General features: G+C 37.3%; 1 protein-coding gene across 2 annotated transcripts in view; it reads right to left on the bottom strand.

The window, feature by feature from the left end:
• Positions 1 to 25007, bottom strand: part of LOC139692605 (glycoprotein-N-acetylgalactosamine 3-beta-galactosyltransferase 1-like) — a 130819-nt gene extending 105812 nt beyond the window's left edge. The window contains exons 1-2 of one of the 2 annotated variants that reach the window (XM_071590889.1): positions 24865 to 25007; positions 23648 to 23731 (exon numbers count right to left, since the gene is read on the bottom strand). The gene's annotated coding sequence lies outside the window, so the exon portion shown is untranslated. The remainder of the gene's footprint in view (positions 1 to 23647; positions 23732 to 24864) is intronic. The other variant, XM_071590891.1, reaches the window with a different exon arrangement.
• Positions 25008 to 26073: the final 1066 nt, after the last annotated feature.

Genomic DNA, 26073 nt, shown 5'->3' with positions numbered 1-26073 from the left:
GGTTCGGTATCGTTTAGTGAGTTTCGTTAGGTCGAAATACGTATGTTGTACAGAAAAATTTCCAAGAAAATTCATTCCCTAGGTGCTCAAAGCTCGAAATTCCGTCCAGAAAGGTATCCGACCATGCGTTACCACTTCTCGGCAGTGTTTACTCGGGGGCTCAACCAGACCATTTCAAACGCGGCCCTGCGATTGGAGGACCGCGCTCCGAAATAGAATACCGCATAAAATCGCGTACGTACCCTGGAAAAATTCAAATAGAAATCTAATATGAATTCTCCCAGAAATTGCAACAGAAAATCGCGCAATGCTAATTCATTAAAAAATAATATTTCTGGAAGACGAAGCTCATAACTCAGATATTAAAAGATTTACATCTCCTCGTGAAATTGTAGACATTTTTCCGGGAATACTACGTACCGTATTCGACATAAAATATATTACGCAAAAATTAAACTCGAAGTTGGCAAGATCCCTGTGTAGAACCCTTGACAAGATCACGCAACCAACGGTTGGCAACGTACCAGGGACATCTACACTAAAATGATCCTAATGGTCATCAATTCAGAGATTCCTCCCAAAGAAAAGTTTGGTTCTCTAGGGATTCCTAAGGGACGACTGAAGTGTAACTAAAATCTATGCACTGATATTGAATCATAAAGAGGGATTATGAGGACTTTATAAAGTGTTACGAATAAATTATCTCTTTAGAAGCATAAGTGATTTATACTTGTTGTTGCCTAGTAACTTGAACACCGGATGGCATATCGATTGTAGAGAGTTCAATACTGCAATTTAACTTTAACTTTCCCTTTTAGCGCAACCATCAATGTGATACGAACTTCAATACAAACATAACTGACATGCGAACGTGGGTAGGCCCTCAACGCTTCCACGGCATACGCCGGTGACACCGTAAGCGCAAAGCGTTCCACTAACACGTTTTATAAATATAAGTCTTGTGTACCCAGAGTTGCATCACTGTAAATAGGGAGATGTCCCAGTCTCTCCTCTTCCGGATAACAAAAAGACTAAAGACCATCATTTAGACGGTGTTGCAATGCTCACTGATAGGTTAGCCCCAGCTGAGACTTCTTTCTTGAGTGAAGCTAAGAAAAGGGATTAGAGTCAATAATTCAAACGAAGGCCGTTTAATGACAAAGGGGAAAGTGATGTGGAGCCAGATATGCAGAATGCATAAACGCTAAGTTTTTTTTTTTTTAATGTACATTACCATGCCGATACTTTTTCATAGTAGGTCACACTGTCATCATTTCTCAGCAAGTTTTAATTTTCTTTAGGGCTCTTTTTGTCACACGTAATTACGGTTGAGGAAAATTTTCATGGGTTTTCATGACTTACTCCCCTGACTGCTAAACACTGGAATTCTCTAAACCACAGGTATATGAACAACGGTATCTAAGTTAGATATAAGAGTATTTCTCTTTTGAGTAGACAGAGTTATAAACGCATACTTCACGAACTTCTTTCCAATACGCACCTCCACATCATAACATGTATGTTGGGAATGGATACTGAAGCACAGTCAATTATACAATTACATACGTAATTAATACGGATAAATGATCAATCATAGCTAGGTTTTGGACGGCCCCTGAAAAATATTTCAGATTGCAATGGGCTTCAAAAGCACTGAAGCAAAGCCTAAAGAACATTTTTTATTAAATATTTCATATTTCAGTACTTCAAACTTTATACCATCCAAAATGCCTTCAATGACTTCTTTTCTTTCATCAATGGACGCCTCAATCCCTATTTTCGAACAGGCTTCAGCTAACCATTACCTCTCACTAACCGCTCCATCTGCCTCCGAAATTACCAAGAATTTTCGCAAAAATTTTCTCCCGTAAAGTATAAGGGTAAGTCTTCTTAGTTTGCCTTCCTCTGGGTTCAAATTATTCGTCACGTTATGTTCCACCCGCACATCTAAGACATTTCCAATATCTTTAATTCTTCTTCGTTAAAAACCTTAGTTTCGGAGAATGTCAACGCAACTCGATATCAAAACCTTAATCTCTTCTTCAAATTTTACCTGCGTTTTATTTTACACTTTCCCACATTTTGCAAATACTTCCTTTGTTCGCACAAATATTTCTCTAATAGAGAGATCACTACACACACTGCTCCAAACAACTGCCCAAAAACGTGTACTGTTCCCTATGTCGCAATTTACGCCACAACACTTCAATGTTAACTTTCGTCTTCCCATTCTTTAGGTGTGTCATTACTTCGGTTTCTTATTATTCATCTTAATTCCATGCACCTCAAATGATTCTGCAATACTCTAAACGACGACTGTAACCATACACTTAAGTTTTCAGGTGATTATACTTTCTACAAAGATTCTGTCTTCAGACACCACTAGCTATTAGACTTCCCAAGACTCGCCAATCATTTCCTCCACTTAAAAAGCAAAACAGAGGTCGATAATGAACAAATACATCCTCATACTCAGTCCAACACGGTCAATTTCGAAAATTCTATCATTTAGTATTTCTTGAGCTGTCATACTCAAGCAGAATTTGTGAATGTGACACCGATCCCTTCACATTATACTCTCTGATGTTCTGAGATACTTTCATTAACTTTGTCCACCCAGCTTTGCCGGACACTTTCTCAAATTCCACGAAGCAAACAAGGTCGTCTTATGTTTTGCATTTCTTGCTAATGTGTTATCTTCACTGCACTGAGTAATGAATTTATATTGGTTCAAAACAGAACTGGATGGCACGATCTAGATTCTGACGTAAACCTATGGTGATTAGCATTGTGTTTTGTTGCGGTGGAGAACTGTACGCGTGAAAATAAGGACATTAATCAGAGATTGGGGGGAGGAATGTATATTTTCATTATCGTTTCCGGGGGCTACTCGTGAACACAACCTTGCCATGGCTGTGAATGATGAGAAAGAAGAACCCTTTAAATCGGGCAAATACGACATTTTAGTATGGCAGTCAAAAAAGACAAGAGGAATAGAAGAAACACCAACGGAAGTGATAAATGAGGAAAAATACTAAGCCGGAGCTAATGACAAGATAATCCACCGAAAAATGGAGAGGAGCGGGGAATATTAACAAATGAAGAACAATTTGCACGTACGCTAGAATGAGAGGAACATGAAGTTATTTTTTTCTCCCGTACTTATATTTGCGAAGAAAATGAATAACGATTTAATGACCTGTATCCACTAGGCAAATTCAGATAAAACTTGACTACACGAAAAAGTGGACAAATTGTGCTCCTAAGCAAAGGAAGACCGATTGAAGGCTTGAGAAGGAATAAAAGTAAACATAAGAGCTCAAACAATTTGTGATCTCTACGGGAGAAAAAATATACATACGGAAATTAACCCTTGTCTGGGCATCAATGGTTCATAAAAACCTTACATTGTACGTAGGGAACACTATAGCAATAGCACCAGGAAAGAAAGAATTGGAAGCGATGGCAAAGTGAAGCTACTGAAAGATAACAACATGAATAGACCATTAATTAAAAATAGCAATTTTCCACAAAAATAAAATTTAATGCGACCGGTTTCAATGTTACTACATCATCATCAGGTCCATCAGGTGATGATGATGTAGTAACATTGAAACCGGTCGCATTAAATTTTATTTTTGTGGAAAATTGCTATTTTTAATTAATCATGATATTCCACCATATCACGCCTGAAACGTCTCTTTTTATGAATAGACCAAATGACTAATTAAAGAAATAATTCGAGCATTGAGTAATGGCTGATTTGCTTGTTTGAATAGTCTACTGATTGTCGTCATGAAAAAGCCACAGGGAGGCAAAACTACAAGGGAAGCCCAAGGAATAATTGCGATATGCAGGTGATGGAAGACGTCACAGCGAGAATCTACACTGAATGAAGATACTCGCAGTTGCAGTGAACGGCTTGGGAAAGCTAGTATAAATTGATACTAATATTGATAACTTACGATGATGATCTAATTTTATCCAACTATATAGCACGGGGTAACAATATTCTCGGCGTCAAAATCAAATTCAAGGGCTTTTTGCGTTCGGAGTACAGGATGGAATCTCCAGCGGCGCACCTCCCTAGTACACCAGAAAGGTACGTTACTGGAGTGCGCCCATAGCTGTCGACGTACACGTCTGGAGTGTCTTCTGACAGGCTCTTTTCATGAAAGACTTCCTCCCTAACATCTCTAACAGCCCAGAAAAACTTCCTGTTATTTCTGTAATAGGACATCAACCACAAAGAGCGATTTTGAAACACCTTATAAATCATACGATAATATTTCCCTGGATAATTTGCAATGCTCACCTAGTTTTCCAATGCGGCAAACTAATAATTTGGGCAGCGACAATTCTTCTGTGCAAAAAAAATACCGGCAATTCCGAAAAATTAAAGACAGCCATGGTTTAGCTTCTCAAGGAAAATTCAAATACTTAAGTTATCTATAAAAACCTTCCGACTACAGCATAATAGATAGGGTCTAATCCGTACACACTAAAAGATTTTACACGAAGTACACACGTGAAATAAATTTCGCCATCAAATCCTACATACTTGGCATACGTATTTATGGGCCCAGTTGAAAGACTACTATTCAGAATTCCACGACCATTTCATTCAATCTGCAAAAATTACTATTGACAAGTCTTGCCCAATGCACAATAGTCACACATAAAAAGCGATAATCCTCATTTCCCTCACACAGACAATTTGTGCGTTAAGGTATTCTTTAATCACTTCTCGCTACGATGCCTGTACCCAAATTGGTCATTATACTTGCATGTTTTTCAACGCGAGAAAAAGAGGAATCCACCGATTTCATAATGGGCATTCGTGTCCCCGATTAATGAGAAAGCTACAACATTGTTTGGAATGGTGAGCCCGCATGCATTTTTCAGTGTGATTGATTGATGTCACAATATTTTTTTTAAACATACGAGTTTCACTTCCCCTTCATATTTTCGAAAAAATGGCTAAATAGCCTTCGCGAACAGAGCGCATCTTCCTTATCCACCTTTTAGGCGTAAACTTGAAATTATTACTCAAGTTTTAGCAAAGATGGTAAATTGTAAATCAAAAAGACTTCGGCAATATTTTCTCTCACTCATATTATTCGATTAAACGGTGTCAAAGCAGAAAATGTGGCTTCATTAAGTAGTGCCGCATTTAAAGTTGTACTGGTTCAATTTGAGGATCGTCCGAAGATATTTAATTTCAAAGGAATTCCCCTCCTTTGATCGCAAGTTCAGACCGGTATTAATTACGCTATTACGCCGCGGGGCTACACGCAATAGTAGAATAGAACTGTGAATGTTTAGGGAACAATCGAATGTTTACAGTTCTTTGATATGTAAATTGAATAATAATAGTGGCTTTACAAACCCAACACCTCGAAATTTGTCTTCCAGGACCTACGGTGTAAATTGAAGATATCGTCACTAATTCATTCCATTCAATCAAATAATCCTAATTAAAAGCCAGAATCTCATTTTAATTAAATCGCATTTTCACACAGATAACTGTATGATTACTCTTTAAAACTTTCAATATCACGAAGAAAACCCTGTGAACTGAATCTTTCCTGAAATAATTTTAAGACAACGGGCATAATTCGCTCATGATAAACGCTTTTAATATTTAGTGATGCAGGTGGTCAACATGATGCATACACAAATAAGAGCATTTTTTTACTTGCATGCAAATAACTACTTTTAGAAAATACCTCGATAAATCTATTTTAGTTCCTCCTCCTGGACCGTATTCAGGATCGACAAGCGAAAAAATAGTGGCTCCGGGCACTCAAAATTGCATTTATAGTGGTAACAATAAATACCTAAAAATTCCTTTCAAATAATCGACGAAGTTTTAATTGCACTTACCGATAGTCAAAAAATATTTTTCCCAAAGAACCTAATATCTCTTTTAACTACTAAAAATCTCACCAACTTTTATATCACCCACCTGTCTAACAAGTGAACTTTCCAGAGTAAAAATCAACTATAAGTGACTCAAGATTAGCCAACTGCAACCAATATTGGGTTACCAACCAATACTGTGTGAACTCTACCATCAGCTACCATACCGACCTTCGGGTTGATTACTGTGCTTATGGTTTTATATGTATGTGTGTGTGTACATACACACATACATATATATACATATATACATATACATATATATATATATACATATATATATATATATATCTATATATATATATATCTATATATATATATATAGATATATATATATATATATATATATATATATATATCTATATACTACCTTGATCAAAAATTTCCCGGAATTTATTCAGAAAATTAAAAATACAAGTTTATTCATCTAAATCTATATTGTCCCCTTCAAAGTAATCCCCATCGACTGCAACACACTTATGCCAGCGCTTGATCCAATCCTCGAAACATTTTTTATATTCGGTTTTCGGTATGTCCATCAGTGCTTCCTGCGATTTTTCCATTACTTCCTCTCGGCTGCTAAAACGCGTTCCCCGTAATGGTTTTTTAACTCGATTGAACAGAAAGAAGTCACAGGGAGCCAAATCAGGTGAATTCGGTGGCTGTTGGATGGTATTTGTTGCATTTTTCGTCAAAAAATTACGAATAATGATAGCACTGTGCGACGGTGCGTTATCATGGTGCAAAATCCACGAGTTTTCTGCCCACATTTCTGGTCTCTTTCGGCGAATTGCTTCACGCAAACGTCTCATAACGCCCAAATAATACTCTTTGTTTACTGTCTGGCCTTCTGGCAAAAATTCATGATGCACTACACCGTTGTAATCCATGAAAACCGTCAGCATTGCCTTCTTTTTTGACTGAAAACGACGTGGTTTTTTTGGTCTCGGCTCATTTGGTGAACGCCATTCACTTGCCTGATGTCTGGATTGCGTGTCGTACTCATAAACCCACGTCTCGTCTCCAGTAATGATCCTTTTGATGAATGTGGGATCGGATTCAGCCTCGCAAATCATGTCTTCTGCGACGTCAACACGGTCTCTTTTTTGCATGAAATTGAGGTCTTTTGGCACCAACTTTGCTGCTACACGACGGAAACCCAAATCATTAACCACAATGTCTTGGGCGGATCCATAGGCAATGTTCAAGTCCTCCGCTATTTCTCTGATGGTTAATTTGCGGTTATTGACCAACATTTCTTTTACTTTATCAATTTTTTCACCGACTTTCGATGTCGATGGTCTGCCACTGCGTTCATCATCTTCGATTGACTCACGACCACTTCTGAACCGCTCGTGCCACTGGTAAACGACCGTTTTTTTTAGAGAATCGTTGCCGAAACACTTTTCCAACATTTCCAACGTCCGTGCGCCACTAAATCCGTTTTTTACGCAAAATTTAATACAAGTTCGTTGTTGCAAATTTAAATTCATTTCTGCAATTGTAAAAAATCGCCAACACACACAGAGATAGATGTACTCTTGGCTACGTAACTTTTGCAAATGTCAAGTTATGACACTAAGATTTAAAGGGAATATCACCAACAGATGTACCAATTTAACAAAAAAAACAGAACTCAAATCGGAACGATGGGAGCGCCACACGGTGGTTATTCCGGGAACTTTTTGATCAAGGTAGTATATACGAGGGTCATCCGGAAAGTAGTACCCGTTCGTGCCGCATGAAGTGCTGACGACGCGAGTAGCCGCTGGACGAGGTCAGACAGCTTCAGTGGCTTGTCTGCCTTCTCTGAGCCAAGTTGCGTGACGCTAGCATTGCCTGTGTTGTTTCTGTGATTGTTTACAATGTTTAAAAAAATTGAGAACGCCGCCAGTTGTGAAGTGAGGGCAGTGATTAAATTCCTCAATGCAAGAAACGTTCGCCCATGTGATATTCATCGCCAATTAAAGGAGGTGTATGGACCGGACCACCGTATAGCCCGGACTTGACCCCTTCAGATTTTCATCTCTTTACAAAGCTTAAAGACTTTTTGGCAGGAAAAAGATTTGACAGCGATGAAGAACTTAAAGAAGGAGTGACCCTGTATCTCAATGAGCTGGCGGCGAAGGACTATGCAGCAGGAATACAGAAACTTGTCACACGTTATGACAAATGCCTTAATTTGCTTGGAGATTATGTTGAGAAGTAGTTTAAAGTATCCTCTTTCAAATAAAATTTTTTATGTTTGTTAATATTTACTTTTGTGTCTTTATTTCACGAACGGGTACTACTTTCCGGATGACCCTCGTGTGTGTGTATATATATATATATATATATATATATATATATATATATATATATATATATATATATATATATATATATATATATATATATATATATATATATATCTATGTATATATATATATATATATATATATATATATATATCAAAACCTGCCTATTATTCCGATATAAAACATATCGATCTCATCCTTACAGAGAGCTGTTAAATGAGTGTCCTCGTCGTGCTGAAAAAGCGAATCGCAAAATGGTGACAAAGCGGCAAGGGCCGTTAATGCGGAGTTATTACCCCATCCCCGATGCTACCAACTGGTAGGACGTGGAGGCGTAATGTCGAACGAGCGTGAAGACAAAAAGGATAATTACTCGAGGCGGGCATCAATCCTTAACGATATCCCACGCCTCGTCCTTAATGTCTTCGATTCTGCGATTAGTTCGTCGGTTTCCTCGCTGCTGCTTCACCGAAATCCTTATCGACACAGGCTTGGTCTTCCAATCTTAGAAGTCGACATAGTTTTTCCACTAGAAACAACTACATACGAGATGGTCTATTGTTAGACTATGATATTTTCCTCCTGACTCCCACCATGAATTTCTACTTTTCTTTTTCAATCGATAACCCTGCAAGGCACCGCTAAGGTGCTTGGAAGGGGGTGATTACACGCGATGAGATAATTAGAACATAACACTACTTAGAATGAAAGAAAACAAATACTTTTTCCCCAAGCACGGTAGGATAGTCATTCATATTTCTTTAGGTTCGTGGAAAAAATGAAAGTTTAAATCCATCCGTTCCACACTAAAACTCCCTAATTTTATTGACATAATCTTTCCTCCCGAAGTGCGATTGGGTCAATGATACATTTTAACATCATCGCCAAAAGGACACCACCTTCCAATGTATACGAGAGATTTAAACTATACACTCTGAAATTGTTGCATTGAAATGCACATTAGCAGATGACTCCGTTAAAAGTTACTGTTGCGGCATCCCCCGCAGTTTCTTTGGAATTTGTCAAAGTGAAAACACCATATGTGTTTAAAGTTGGCTTTAACCTCGTAGACTGTGGCGCCTTGCGCACGACTACGAATGCCTGTGACATTGTATGTACGGTATTTCGTCACAACATCTTGTTCCTTTAAAAGCCCCAAAATTTCAGAGTTTAAGAGGACGCCTCGGTAGCTTAAGTGGCTAAAGCACTCGACCTGATATTGAGGGATCTGGGTTCGAATCCCAGTCAAGGTGAATGATTTTTACACTCTGAAATTGTTGCATTTAAACTATAATTTAACCTTCACCCCGTGGTGATTCCCAACTAAGTTCCTCGAACAATTTTGATACTCTACACAACTTTATCAAAACTACATTTTACAAATCTAAATCCCCTACGATGCAATTGAGATAATTTGGCAAACAACCCAACTTAATGAGGATCCCATATACTAAAAGCATATTCTATATTAGGCCTAACCAGCGAAATATAACATTGCTCTTTAACATTTTCGCCACATTAGCCCAAAACTGCTCTCATTAATCTTAAGTTTTTACTACCTTGTTCACGTATTCCACGCATATATCTCACCCAGCAGAGGCCGAGAGGTAAAGCGTAAGTATTTGATTGAGTCACACTTTCTAATTCGATATTTCTGATTCAGGAGGCGTTCGTGAAGGAACTAATCTTATTCTAAAAATTCATCTCCTACATATCATACTAAACACTTTTTTTCAGTTAAATTCAAGTGCCGCACCAACGCTTTATTGCATTAGGTATTCTGCTAACGCCACTTTATCCTCAGGACTACGGATATCTCTAAAACTACTTGATATTTGATGGCTTGATTTATCGAGCAGCTTGGTGCACACCCGATCGAAAATCGATTTCTTCCGTCTTCCCCTAAACACTTTTTAAAAAAACTCCTTCAAACGACACGCAGACAATGCGAACGAATGTGCCGTGGCGAGTCCCAGATCTGATCGTCGGCCCCTCTTGCCCCTCCCCTCATGCGTGACATGGTTAATTTGAGCATTAGTTCCAGCAATCGTCTAAGCATACAATTTGAATGATAAGACTGTCAATAATGCACCGAAGTTCTCCAAAAATAGTTCCAAGTTTTTCACAATTGGAACAATGGCCATTTATAACTTCTCCAAAGAATTTGATTTAACATAAAACCATCGAGATTAGAAAAATATTATGGCAGTGAAAGTGGATAGAAGAGAGATTAAAATGTAATGGGATGCTGAAGTTCGTGATTCAAGGAAAAGTGAACGACATAGCGCGCTGAAAGGAAAACACATTTTAGACAGCTGGCCACAGGGCGAAACCCTTTAATTTTCGAAAATAGCAAAAATGTTTTATTTTAAAGTACATGGACCATTTTGTAAATTTTTAACAAAGATAGGAAGTGTCGTTCTCTAAATCTTTTTCTATTGACCGAGATTTCAAAATTCTCTACCATATATTGCATTTTTTTTACTCGGTCCACTTCAAAATGATTTCTCAATTGAGTAAAAACGTTCAAAATTCTCGAATTAATTTGCAATAAAAATCAATATCAGGCATTTTTGTCGCAAAAGGCCACACGGGACTTTAGAAAATTTGGCATTATGAGTGAAAAAAGTCTATATAAAATTAAGTCTAATTCCGGTAAAAATGATAACCTATGTCATTGATGCGATTTTCTCAATCCCATCCTCTTATGTCCCCTTTCAATTTTTAACAAAACATTAAATTTGAGTGGGCAGGAGGAAACGATCGCTATGACAAGGTGGGTCTCCTAACGGCCTTCCGATATAATACCTACACCATAAAGTTAAAACTTTGGTTACTTCTCGACATAATCTCCCAGTGGCCTTGTTCCTGAATAATACATAAAAACAGGGAGCATAACAATGAATAAACATAATTTTATTTTACATGTTAAAACTATATAATTAACTTCTGAACACCAGACCAATTAATGTACACTCATGTGTGTTTGAAACAAACATGAGTTTGAATGATGAACTTGTAATGATGATGTCTCAAAACCCTCTCCTGAATCTTGGGAGGTTCAGGGTGTACCTGAACTGAATGTACCTATAACACAGCATATAAGTGAGCTTTGTCAATTACATCGATCCTTTAATCCAACATCTGAAATTAAGTTCCTTTTCACCTGATCAACTAGGAGGCTTGAAAAACACCCACTGTGTTCTTAAACTATAAGATGTGTTTCGACTGTTTACAGACATACACACACCCCAAATTACTGGGGCGAACGTAATAGCAGCTTCGGAGAAATTGCTGATGACTAGCGGACTCCTTTCCAGCCACGCAAATACCAAATAAAATCTCCCTTCGTTAAAAAAACAAGCCCCTTATCTCAACTCATTAGGTTAACTAATTACCTTTTCTAATACATAATAATATTTTCATCGATAACGAAAACTGAAGTGGCACGCAACGAATAGTTGACCTCAAGGGTGTCGGCAGCATTAGAAACAGGAGTTCTTTATCACTAAACAGTAAGTTTAGTTATTCAGTGATCATGAATTTTCACAAAGTAGAGCCTCAAAACATCGAATTCAGGGTTTCTTCACATTGAAGCCGAGGCGGAGGTGACTATAGGGAGCCAGAGGCGTCCTGTTGTTAAATGTTCCAAGCTTTTTTTATTGATTTAGAGCTGCAAACAGAGACATCCCCTAACTTCTTTCAAAGTTCACGATGATAACGATTTTACATTGCCTGCTAAGATGAAACATTAAGAAAGAAAATAGCCTTCATAACTTGACGGTAATATTTTCCTGAACTTTTCGGCAGCGGTGACTGGTTTAATTTATGGCTTTTGTCAAGGGATATAAAATATGCCATTAAGGGCCTAATGGGTCGGTTAGCTTACCGAGAATGAGAAGCTGAGTTTTATTCCAAAACAACAAGTGAAAAATTTTTCCATGAAGTTCGCCCATGTCGCAACTCCGTGCTGTATTTCTGTAGGCAGTAAAAACTCATCTTAAAATTTTCTGAAGCCATCCCTGCTGAGATCCGGAAACAGCTGGAGTAACTCAATAGACTCGATTACAAGCACACAAATAAAATTGGCAACACTCAGAACTATGTGGTCCTTTGCTGATAATCATAAATAATAGATAATTATTTTATCAGTATCGGTCAACACTTTTACACAATGATGTAATTATGAGCATTTTCCAGTTCATATATCACAAGTCGGAAAATACGTCATTAAAGAAGAAAAGGGATTCGATCTGCAGGAATTCCGAGTCACTTAAAATATATTCTTACATTCAATTGAAATATAAGACCCCAACGGCTAATATAATAACTAATTTAGAATTTAAGGATTAATTATTTAGCTAAATATTAATTTGACGCCCATTTGCAACAATAATCGAAATTTCACCCTAAGGCCACGCGAGATAGGCGTTACTGTATTTCGTTTGGTTTAAACTTTATTCTGTTACAATGACAAAGAATTAAAACAGTTCAAATAATTTGAATTTTTATTGAACTACCTAGATTTCACGTGATTTAAAGAATGAATGGCGGAGAAATGAGACCTATCAGTACTGGGCGATTGGCCATATCGGCAATAAAATGTATTATCTTCATTGTTGTGCGGAAGTTAACTCTTTTGACATATTTCTGATTAAATTTAGGGGGAAAATCTAAAACTTTCCATATAAAACAAATCCATTACCTTTATTGAAATCTTAGATACATGGAACAATTTTAACATTGAAACAGTTGATTTGTACCTTCAACTCCATTTTCAATGTCAAAACTGCAATGAGGTGACACTGAAAACTTAGGAGAATTATGACATTCTGTAATTACGAGGCTATGTATTGCTCTGAGCCAATCTTTAGACATTGTTCTTAAATATAGAATATCCTTGGCGTCGGCATCGAGTCGATACAATTCAGGTTAGGCCTGAAAATACCATCTCAAGATGTCACTGATTTGGTTCTAAGGAGGATCGCAAAACCACCAAAATATTATTTTGAACACACGAATCAAAAAGAATGTATACTTTTAAATAAATAGAAAATAATAGTGCCACGAAATGTAGCCATGACATTTCTCTACCCAAGAGGGAGAGAATATGATCCTTTCATACGAGACATGGTGGGGAAGACAGCGAAGAGAACTTATGCTAAGTGCTGAAGGGAGTTCGGTTATTTCTGAACAGGGGCATAATACTGTCTGTCTTTTGCGTGAACAACTGACAGTGATTAAAAATCGTCTGAATGGGAAACGCGCAATCAATTGGAAAGAACTAAATGGAAGACGCAAACTACTTAAAGAAGGTGTTAAACTGTATTATTAGCCCTATCATACTATGGGAAGAGATCACATCAATAACGGTAGAACAGATTTAGGATGTCATTTTTCCCACGAACGAAAAGGGATAAGAGTAACACTATCCGAAGGCGCTGGGGGGAGGGGTATTTTTCTTTCTTCATTCTCAGTAACCAGGTATGTTGTAATTATCTCATCATTGTGTGACCAACTTCGCACACATCTTTCTCATGCCAATGTTTTTTGGTCCCAAGTCGATGCACATCACTTTTAGGGATGCCAAGTTCATCGAAACCATGCGAACACAATCTGCGATCCTGTCCAAGAAATCCTTCACTCTTGCCTACTTTCGTCGTTTTTTGAGGGCGAAGGGCATCCTGAACTTTCGGCGTCTTCAACGCATTCTCTACCCTCCCGAAACAACTTGTCCCACTCAATAAATACCTGATCTACCCATGGCGTTATCAGCATAAGCTGCCTTGAGCATGTCGTGAGTCTCTTTCCCAGTTTCACGAAAAATTTGATGGCGTAGCGCTGTTCCAATTACCGTTTCATGACGGAGCGCAACGAGGTCACGTCAGAGAGGTTTCGCAAACGAACGATACGCAAAGGCTGGGAGCCAACTGCCACCGACCTCCAGTTTTTCCTGAGACCCCCCTACTTCTAACCCAGGCAGAGAAACCGCCGTCCGTCTATTCGGGAAAAAAATAAGGCCTACTACCTTTGAGACAGACCTTGTATGTATGTGCATGTATGTGCGTGTGCTTACGAGCTTGTGTGCGTACGTGTGTGCATATATACATAAAACACGAAAACGCGCCATATGGCGAACATATGCTCATTCACATGGATTAGATATATGGAAAAGGGATAGGAACACACACAAAATACGAGCATAAGAGAGGTCGGAAAAACGATATCGAGCAGATCACAAGTGCAAAAATATTTCCTTGACCGGGACTTGAACCACGGATCTTTCGACTTGCTGGGCCTGAGTGTGCGTATGTATGCATGCGTGTGTGTATAAATATATATCTATATATATTTAAATATAAATATATATATGAATATATATATGAATATATATATATGAATATATATATAGTATGAATATATATATATATGAATATATATATATATGAATATATATATATATATATATATATATATATATATATATATATATATATATATACACACACACACACTAATAATTAAGATGAACTGAAGTTTTGATATTCCATGCCTGGTGCGTGATCACCGCTGCCGCACACACAAGTGGATTGCAGGGTACCACACAGACAAACATATTCCAAAAAATATTGTATTACATCTCTTTCCTGAAAGGAGATATGGTGTAATGATATAGCCCGCCTCGAACTAGTTTGATTGCATTATGAAAACGATATTATTAATCAATTACTTTGCCACATAAAAGTTATTGAAGTAACAGCCACAGCCCTATAATTTCTCCATCTTTGTTTAAAATTTCCAGGAACAGAACAATTTACGCGAAGAATGAGGCTGCTGCCAGAGACGGAGCTCCCATTACAAACAACATACAAGTTTGGAATAGTTCCGCAGAGAACGTTTTGTTCGACCAACTTTCGACTTCCATTACACAATCCATTACGCTTAGGCCACAACTATTCCACTTTGCCTAACTTTCCAAATGAAGCGGTCTTTAAACTTGAGAATAACGCTTATTCCACGGATTTCAATTTCAATGCAATTGAAATCTCTACCACAGCAGATGAAAGAGCTCGCATGCAGAAATTCCACTCCACAGTGAAATCCGTTCAATTACTCTTTGCAAGGTCTTTGATTTCGACGGGTATGGGCCCTGTCTGAAGGAGATTTATAATTTAATCAATTAATTTCAACGAAGGTTTGACTATTTTTACGAACTTTTACCTACAGTACTTTCAGAGACATAATTTTTTCCAAAGAGCGCGCCTAATTAATTAGCAGACACTCGTATTTTAGATATTTGACCAAAGACATTTTTATAAATTGGTCAACTCTGTCACCATTAATTTCGTAATAAGACTAATCCGAGGGGCGGATAGAAGATTTTTGCAAGGGAGGGGCGCGACCCTGCGGCACTACACCCAATAGGTAATATTTGTTGAATAAAAATTGTGCATCACATACTTATGCTTTCCGCTGAACCCCTTTGTCATTTTCCTTTTGAATTTTAAAAAAGGTTTATGCTGGGAAGGATTGGGAAGTGCACAAATGGTTAATTCATTATTTCAACACAATACTCTCCCATGGATTACAACCTAAACGTGATACATGGGTTTGCGCGTTCCGAAAATCCCTACGAGTTGTACCCGTAGGGGCAAGGAAACTTGCTCCTGGTAGGGTCACACATGCCAAATAGGTCGAAGTGTAGGAGCCAGATGAAAGGTGGTCGAAAAGTAGAAATTAAGTGAACCTGAAGATAGCAGTGATACAAGATAAACAAGAGGTAGTCCACATGATACCAATACGTAATAACAATTTGTTCAAAACTTACCATGAATGAATTAAGACTTATTTTTAAAAAACATTATTTTGCCGATAGCGTTGAAGTTTTTCTGGGACATTAAGAAAAATTTTCTCTCTTCGACCTCTAGGAAAATATGAAATATTTTTCCCTTCCTTTCTACACAGGAAAGTGCATACATCCTGCAACCCCCCTTTATTCATTCCCATTATTAAAACCCCTATTGTTCATAAGACAAAAACGATGATGATTTTCGTTTGGAAATGTAACGATTTGACAGTATTCTTATCAGGTATCACAACTATTGAATAGCTTGAGCATAAGCTCGAAACAGTTCAGTGACTTTATAAATCCTGGAAGACTACCCTAAAAGAATATGTTTTACAAATAGTTTTTCGAAGTATCCGTGAGTTTGTCTATTTCACATCTACCAATACGGGAACTCGTCTTCATTCTATTGACACAGGTGAAGCGACACAAGGAACACAATGGTCATTACCCTCGCAAGTTACCGATAGTAGGTGGGCCTACAGTCTGTATTACGCAGCCTAAAAAAGATTACAAATAGCTGTGGGCATCTAAAACCTTTCTTCCCGACCTAAACTACGCTTGTCCTATATTGGCAAAATCTTTGCGCTCTTCATGCTCCTTCGCTCCAACACTGTCCAAAACAGCTTTCTTACCCCGCTAACTCTACATTCCTCATTTTACTACAGCCTTCAACATCCGACTATCTCCACTAACCTTTCTTCCCCATTTAGCCATCAGCTTTCTGTAATCCTTTACAATAGCTAACACTATTACATCTGTCATCCAATCTGCCCGGCCGATTTCCCACCGTCTAGTCCGTACTTATCTCAGAACTTCCAAACTAATTCTATCCTCTTTCTCAACCACCAAGTTTCTGAACGTTCCTTATCTAAGTCTTTATTAATATTCCCTTATTATCAAGAATACTGCTCTTAAAAACAATACCAAAAATCGGACCATCGAATTTCTTCCTCTATAATTTACGTTTAACCTGGTCTTCCCTTTTACTTTCAATTGCTTGTAATTTATCTTCAACCCATTCTTGAAATATTGATTGCCTAATGCGCCGCCAAACCATTGAGAACCCTGGATGACTAAAACTTGATGAAGATTTGTTAATTAGCCTCCCTTCCAACTGCTTGGCAAACCAAAGGTTTCGGCATGCATTTCCAATCATTCCCTCTAGGTGTGTAATAAAATACACGAGATTATGGACGACCCTCGGTCTTTCTTTGTCCGATTCTCGGCCGTCAACTGTGGTGTGGTGACAGCGTAGTCGTTTTGAAAATCATCTATCCCTACAGTGCACCCCTACGTGTGCGAAACTTTTACTGGATTTTATTTTGATCTTATTTTATTGAATAATTTCTATAAATCTATTGAACAAAAGCCTTTTGACCCCCCCCCTTGCATTATTAAGTTACCCGGTTCGAAAGTTGATTCACCACTGATCGTGAAAAACGAAAATTAAATAAGAGCATTTGAATAATTAAAATATTGTCTACTGATTAACTTCACTTTCGTTTTATGTTTGTTTTTCAATGGGTTCGTTCTAGCACACTCATCACTCGCCGATGAAATGACACCCAAATAAACTCCAAATACGAGCATTTCAGGGTAACGCCATAGGTCTAGCCGGGGTCTGCTGAGCTCGTAAAACTGCGAGTTTCTTCCAACATCCAAATAAGGCAGCGGGTCACAGAAGTAGACTGGATTTCCAAACGCGTCCTTAAGAAAATAAATAAAAGATGACACATATATATCGACAACAGTATGTTCCATTCGGGCGTGAGAGTTACCCTGAATTTTTCCCTAACGTCTTCCTAATAATCGTCATTCAGAGAAATCTTCCTTGCCTTTATTCTCACTCATGGTGAAATTGTTTCACATGATTTTTCCTTCTACAAATGGTTAACGTACTGCAGTTGATGGAGCATATCCTTCGAACTAGGACTGCCCAAAATCCCACAGTCGATGGCTTTCATTTTGCAACTTTTGGTGACGAATTTTGTTTTACGGGATTTGTGCACTTTATTCAAACTGTTTAATATGCTCGCTAATACACATTCTTTCCGAAAATAATACATGCCTCAGAATGATCATTTGGTCATATCCTATGCAAGACGTGTAGACATTTGTTAAGAATCAAGAACTGGAAGTCATTTTAAGAGGACATCGCATTGATTCTGGGTTTAGCGTTTACCTTCCTGGATATGAGGACAATGACGCGAAAAAACTATTTGACGGCGGGCCAGCTGGGTCCAGGTCGGAGTGCTTAACCGCTCGCCATAATTCATCGGAAAAATAGGATACCATACCTAGGACCGGCTTAGCGAAAGTTTCCACACCCGATTCCTTGTATAATAAAATCCTCCACTGTCTTTAACGATTTTCTCTCTCAAAAGCATAGATGTGGGTTTACGATATTGCGTATTAACACTTTGGGTACAAGGGTACAAATGGTCTTTAAACTAGATAATATATATGCTGTTAACTGTTAGAAAGGGAACCGGAAACACTTTCAAAAATATTTTTCTCTAATAAGAATGCGTGGAACACGAGGGCATTTCACTGTGGGCGTCAGATATGGAGAGGATGGCAGAGAGTAATTAGCAGACAATTCACACGACTGTGACCAATAGCTAAAGTATGATTAAGAAAATGAACTTTCCGGAATGAGTAACCTTATTTACATGCATAGAGCACGAACGGCAATGTGAATACGAAAGAATAGAGTTAATGACGGTTAACATGCGAAGAGAATAAAATTTAAAGGACCGTGATTTCCGTTTGACATGTTTTGACCAGGTTACGTTGTGTTGTTTTCTATAAGTAAGTGATTTACCAATAATTCTGGCTTTACATCTACATAAAATTCATCAATAATACGAAAATAGACAATCTAATGACTTCGTAGATAAATGAATACCCTTCTACAAGTTGAACAATCAGGGCGACCATGAGGGCAAACACTTTTGTCATGGACCAGGCCCCGGTAGGAAAGTAGTCCGTTTGAGTATTTTTTCCACCTTAAAAAATCCTTTGAAGCCCTGAAAGCCAGTTTTCGGGGCAGGCGTGAAAATATAACGAGTTTTACGACACGTTTGCAGGGTAGTATTAATTTGATCTATTGAATTAATTGCCGACATAAACTATGGTAGTCTACCGTTCGAAGTCGTTTTTTGGATGGACAGACTGTACACTCCTACATTTCTTAACCTAGCCTACAGATACAAAACCTGATACAAACCATTACAATTAACTTTTTTTCCATTATGCACACATTCTATCTCACTTCATTCCATCAAACATCCCTATCCTTATCCTACTCCTACCTCGCCTGCCTGAAGTCCTCCTCTCTATTACAGTCTTCAGCATACCATAACCAATCAAATATTCTGTAAACATCTTTCCCGCCTAATTTTGATTTTTCCCAACAATCCCCTCTCCCCCTCCATGTCTAATGCTCCTTTGTTTGATTTCCTTTCTGACCATTTTACCTTTTCCATCTTCAACAGAACCACATTTCAAAGGAATTTAATCTACACCTATCATCTTGCTTCAAAGACCAAGTTTCCCAGCCGTACAAAAACACACTACATACCAAATTTTTCACTGGTAATTTCTTATCAATGTCACAGTCATCATTTCCCTCCTCCTAGCTTCTTTGCCTAATGCAGTTCATCTTAGATCCCCACTACTGCGACCATCTTGGTCCCCTGCATTTCCACACATGAACTGTTTCACCTGTGTTTTTCACCTTCTATTCTAAGATACAACACAGCTTTCATATTTCGTAACTTTTCTTCCTTTGTTTCACTTACAATAATTCTTATCGTATACCTATCACACTGATTTTCTTATATACCCAACAACAACTGCAAACCATTGGCTGACTGTCAAAGCTAAAGCTTGGTCATTGGCAAACCTTACTGATTTCATGAACTCCCCAATGGCATTAATTCTTATCTCTGGTTCTTCACATACTATTTTTACCATTTCCACTACATTTAAGTTATACAGCATGGGTAATAATGGACTTTCGTGTTTTACCGCTCTTCCCGACCACCCCAACCCACATCTGCATACAATGCATCGGAGCAACATTCACTGCATGCATCTGAGCTGTCTGACAAACATAAAAGCTATGGATAATTCCCCTCCAATCCACTCCTGCATTCTGTAATACATAATTTATTCTACCCAATTCACGCTATCAAATGCCTTCTCAAAATCTATGACAGATCCTGATTGCATTCTATGTTCCTTTCCATTAGTGATCTCATTACTGCTATGGCACCACAGATACCTCCCTCCTTTCTGAACCTAATTGGATCATTCCTTTATCTACCTAATAAAATAACCGTTTGCCCTTATATCTTATCAATGATCATAAGTGCCATTTTAGCTACACATGAAATCAAACTTAGTGTTCCATAGACCTTCTGTATGGCTGCCTTTCCATTTTTTGGAAGGGAACTAAAATTTGATGAAATCATTTGGCTAAATTTATCCCTCATCAATGCTACATAAATCAGTATTTTTTCATTTTTATACATATTGATGTAGTTACCACATATGCTGTCTCCAAGGGGAAAAAATATTTATAAATACTTCAAGCATACACCATCGAATAACAACTAGGTGTTTCAAGAATTTATTTCGATTAATGGTCTAGTAATATTAATTTAAGTTATTTTCCATTATATTATAACTTATAGTCAAAATTGTCAGTATCAGCATAGTTATGCAGAATATTTTCCTAAACTCTAACAGCTAATTAATTTTGAAAGAATTTGATTATTACTACTGCTTATCATTACCATTTTCAGTGTGTTTCTTTAGTATGCTCTATTGGCACACAGGCCGGTAGTTGGCTAATAAACATTTCAGTGATAATTCTCATCATGAGTTAAACATCTAAACACATTTAATTATAAACCATGTTAATAACAATTTACAAACAAAAACCAAATCAAAATTAGTTTGAATATCATCCAATATTATATTTAAACAATGTATTTACTTCAAAACATGTGATTCTGAAAAAACTGCTAATTGAGAGGCAGAAAGTGGATGTTGCAGTAAAAATTCAATTTTTTTGCAATTGATGTTTTTAGATATGATATGGTATGGTATATTGTATGTGATGTACTATGAGAGGATGGAGATGGTGCGGTGGCTATCCTACTGGCCCACCCAGAGGGCCCAGGTTCCAATTCCGGCAGCATCGAATATTTTTCAGTGGTATCTCGATTACTACTTGAGGTGCTTTGTGGAGGGCACTTTAAGTGAGTACGCCAACCATAGGATGGGATGTTAAACTGCGGATCCCATGGCGCCTTTCGTTAAGAGTAGGCTAATGCCAACGCCTGGTTTATCTCCACCCTTCACCCTTTCCTGTCCATCCCTAATGGTGCAAATGACATTAGCTGTCGGTTGCCTCCCCTAAATACTACTACTACTGATGTACTATGATAATTGTTTGCTCTGATAAGTGTTTGACTATGTATACTCCTCCTCACTACCTCCTAACCTGACTTAATTACAGTAGCCACCCCATTATCTGAGCTCACTTTGATCACCAAACATTTTATCCTACATCGGTTCCTTCAGAGGCCGAATCCTGAAAACGTACGTAATTTGAACGACACTTGCTTCCAAAGCACACAAAATATCTATGTGGTAAATATATTGAAGAGAAAAATGATGAGAAAGTGATGTGTTCTATCTTAAGCCAGCTCAGTGGGCAGTTCAGCATTAAATAGATGAACATTTTGCGAATTATGAGACCTCAAGTTCTTCAGTTATCATAGGCATCATCATCACAGTTGGTCAGCCCAAAGCCTGTCTATCCACCTCTGTCTTCACTCTAGGCATCTTATAGATTATGAACGCTTGTTATGATACCATGATTTATTATGATAATAACACAGTGACGCTTTGAATTCCGAATAAAACAAAAGTTGAAACGGCCAAGTAAATCACTCTGTATTTTATAAAAATAAAATATTACTGCATGTTATTTTCATCAAGAAGATAACAAATTTCAATAAATATTTCTCTGGAAATTTACGAGGCCATTGGTAGCTAAGTGGATAAATCAATTGACCGCTGAACAGAGAGTTCTCAGATTCAAATCCTGGGTGATACCTTCGGAAAATCTCTTATTAAATCCAAGTGGTATGATTGAAGTGCTGATAGAAACTTCTAGGAAAACGAAATGGTGGCATAGGGAAATGAAATGGCCTTAACAGTCTGCATGCATGAATTTCATACATCATGGGTCTTAATTTTGAGTGAATTATCTTTAAATAGAAAAATCCACCAATGGGTTGACTAATATAATCACAATTCAATTAGAAACCCTGAAATCATACATTAAGTTTGCTTATTCAGGCCATTTGGCTATAAATTTGGCATATAATGAACAAATTATTGTACCAGTAAATAATTGCGAGCACCTTACCAATTAGTTTTCTGCCGAAACTGAAAAACTACTACTTTTCAATCAGAAAGTGATTACCATTAGTTCATAGCTGAAGCTGAAGGAGGAAACAAGCTTCCCCATTGCCTGAAAGCTATTCTGGGCTAAATTGAATGCAATTTGGGATTTCTCAGTTAAATTCTGTGTCATTACAAAAACAAAGAGTTCATGACGTATCTAACCAAAGGAAAATTTCACCGCCTGTTTTCAAGAACAGTGAACTATCCAGCACACTCAAATCAAATTAGTTGCTTTATTTTACAGATCAACTGTCACCTAAGCTGAATGTTTAGAATAAATCAAATCACCAATATTTTCACAGAATTCCGTTCATTGTGCCATAACATTATGATGAAATGTACACACCATAATATCTTAAAATCGCATGGCACAAAAGAACTTTTTTTAACATGTTGGTTACTAGCACAATAAGCAACAGTAATACACCAACCAGTTAATCTATGATCACAAATTTGAAAGTTGCCAGGAATATTTCTCCTGTCTAAAATTTACAGGGGGAAAGAGCCTAAATTAAGATATTGAAAACTAAATAAATACTTCTTATATCTAGAACTACTGTTTCCTGATTCGTTTTGAAATTTTGCTTCAAAATGTGGGTTGCCCTTTTTTGGACAGTTTTTTCACTAAAGAATCAAAACGATACATCCATATTAAGTTCTCTACCAAAATGTCTCAATTCTGTTGAAAAGGTCTTGGAAAAGAGAATAAAAGAAGAGAGACTGTTTTCCCAGGATTACCGCTATCCAAGAAAAAAGGAAAATTTCTTAACTGGTAGGTGGAAGCAATTCTAACACACTAAGAAGAACAGTACACATAACTACTTATCTTATTCTCACTCATTTTCATCTTATTATGACATTAACTTTATTCCTTGGTATTCACTAAATGATAAATATTACTTCCGTTTCAGAACTGTCCAAAATTTGTCTGACAACATTCATGCAGAAAGAAAAGACAGCGGCTGGCCGACTAACATTTTTCTGTCATTTCATATTGCAAAAATCCTTCATAGCTCATGAAAATATTTAAAACTTACTCATTATTATTTCATAAAAGCATACCTACGCACACAAAAAATACTGGCACACTTACCTTCGATGCCTCCACCTCAGATGTCAACTTCAAATGATTTGATGGGAGTTGGGAGGATAATTTGGTACCAAGGTTATTTTCACCCTGTTGAAAATAGAATACATAGATTATAATTAGTCGTTTCAATTTTTAAATAAATCCAATGCAAATAATACTCACGGCATGGTATTTCTTCACCACTAATTTATAATTGTTATGGATAAATACTTCACCATTCTAAATTCATTACAAAATAAAATATTAGTTTCCACCAATCAACCACACTAAGAAATAAAACGATTACTTATAAATTATCATAATGCTATATCTAAGCGAACGTATATCTAAGTGAACGTCTTTTTCCTCGTAAATAAAAACTAACAGTATAAAGTGGTGCATATCTTTCCCTTTTGAAAATGATAGAGCGCTTTGACATCCCATACCGGTTGATGCAACAGAACTTTCATTTAAAACTGGAGAAAAAAACCTCATGGCGCTGAAATTAATTCATTACCGCTAAGAACGATCGACTTCACGGGGTCTCAACATAAACACAAGTGTCAGTTAATTGTCATTTATAAAATAATATTTCAAAGACATCCGAGAGAGTCACCAAAACTGAGAGTTTAAGATGTGACTAGCATGATACGCTAACATAGGGAAAATTTCCGCTTTAAACGGGAACTGCTTGGCTTTACAAATCTGATAAGGGCTATTCCAATTAACTTGCATGTTCACTATGATCATTTAAGAAACGCATTCCAGTGCGGAAAGCCCTTTCGAGAGCGCCAACAACCCTTAGAAAGCCACTATGTCTGTATGTAAAATTGTAAACGAAAGACATTCCCGGACAGGAAAATGATCCTGGTTGCCAATGCAACTTGGTGTATTGCAAGTAAAAATATATTCCACCTCAGTTACTACGCTTTACTAATGAAATCTAGGCATTGCGTCTCAAGTGCGCATCATTTTACAACAAATATCAAGCTCACATTCACATAAAAAATATTCTATAACAAATTCAAACATCCCGGTCAAGGACCAAAACGACCACAAAACATCACAGAAAGACGCGTGAAATGTTAGAATTCCACAGGATTTGGTAGCTCAAATCAATTTCCAAACTTAAAAGTTATTTTTGGGGTTTGATCCACCATTTCTTCATGAGACAATGTATATTAAAATGTAACATAAATACCGTCACCCGTACCGTGACGGCATTATCTGCATGAACTTACCTCAAACGCTAAGTTTGAAAACATCTTCACTATGTACGCGCAAAAATTTTTCGTGAACGGCACTCTAGTGTATATAACATGCTTCTTCAAAATGACAATTTCAAAAAGCTTGTGTAAATGTTCAAATCAAATGCGAGAGGGTATCATACGTTTGACGCCCCCTGATAACAAATCTGACAACCTCTACTGCATTGCCATCTGGTGAACTATAAATGAAACAAGTAATAAAAGCAAAACAATTTATATTGAAAAACCAAGTCCCGCGAATTCAAATTACCATGTGTGTCTAAATGATATGAACTCTACCTTTTCAGCGGTGATAATAAATTGTTGTCTTTTGCAACACAAATTCAAGGAAAAATAATATTTTCAAACATACTAAAAACATAAAAATAGCCTGATTGGAAATGTAATACCATAAAAGTAAGATAAACACATTAAAATGATGCACGTAGGTGAAAGACTAATGAAGAGCGAATGAAATTTTTAAATTTTTACATATTTAAATTGCTAATTGCTTTTAATATTTTGATCATCCCACATATTTTTCCATGTATTAATATGCCAAATTGTGTAGCATATACTTCCGATTCATAAAAGTAGTGTATTAGTCAACGTAGGTTGTTCTAAGGCCCTAACCACTGCTAAACTTCAAAGCTCTGTCTGATGCCACACTGAATACCATACCCTACATTGAAATAAACTATTCTTCATTCCATCCAATATTCACAAGGAGGTGAATATGTAACCTCATAATTTATGAAATTGGTTTTATATTCACAATAAGGGGAGTCACAGTAGTCCAGGGGTTAAGTGTCGGAATACTGACGGAAGCGCCCGCGTTCGAGTCCAGAACAAGCCTCTCTGGGCACCTGCAGTTTCACCCAAGCTGTGATTTTTCGGCTACCAGGTCTTTCTGGGAAACCATAGCTGGCACAGGGAACGGAGCTGCCCCCCCTACCCTGATGTGTGAATTTCACTCACCATTGGGCTTAGTACTGGGTGAACTCTACCATCACCTACCAAATCGACCTTCGGGTGGATTACTGTTTTTTTTATCTACAGTAAGATTTCTGATTGCCCTGAGATTGATTGACTACTGACCCCTTGTGAAAATAGTTAAAATTTAAACTTAAATCGGGACTAGAATTTAACCTAAACGATGGCTCAATTTATTGCCAAAAATTTTTTAAATACTTTAAAAAAGTG

Source organism: Hetaerina americana, unplaced genomic scaffold (genome assembly GCF_022747635.1).
Source record: "Hetaerina americana unplaced genomic scaffold, ioHetAmer1.1.p SCAF_4, whole genome shotgun sequence".
In the NCBI taxonomy this organism is placed as follows: Eukaryota; Metazoa; Arthropoda; class Insecta; order Odonata; family Calopterygidae; genus Hetaerina; species Hetaerina americana.
This window is presented reverse-complemented; position numbering and strand designations above follow the sequence as displayed.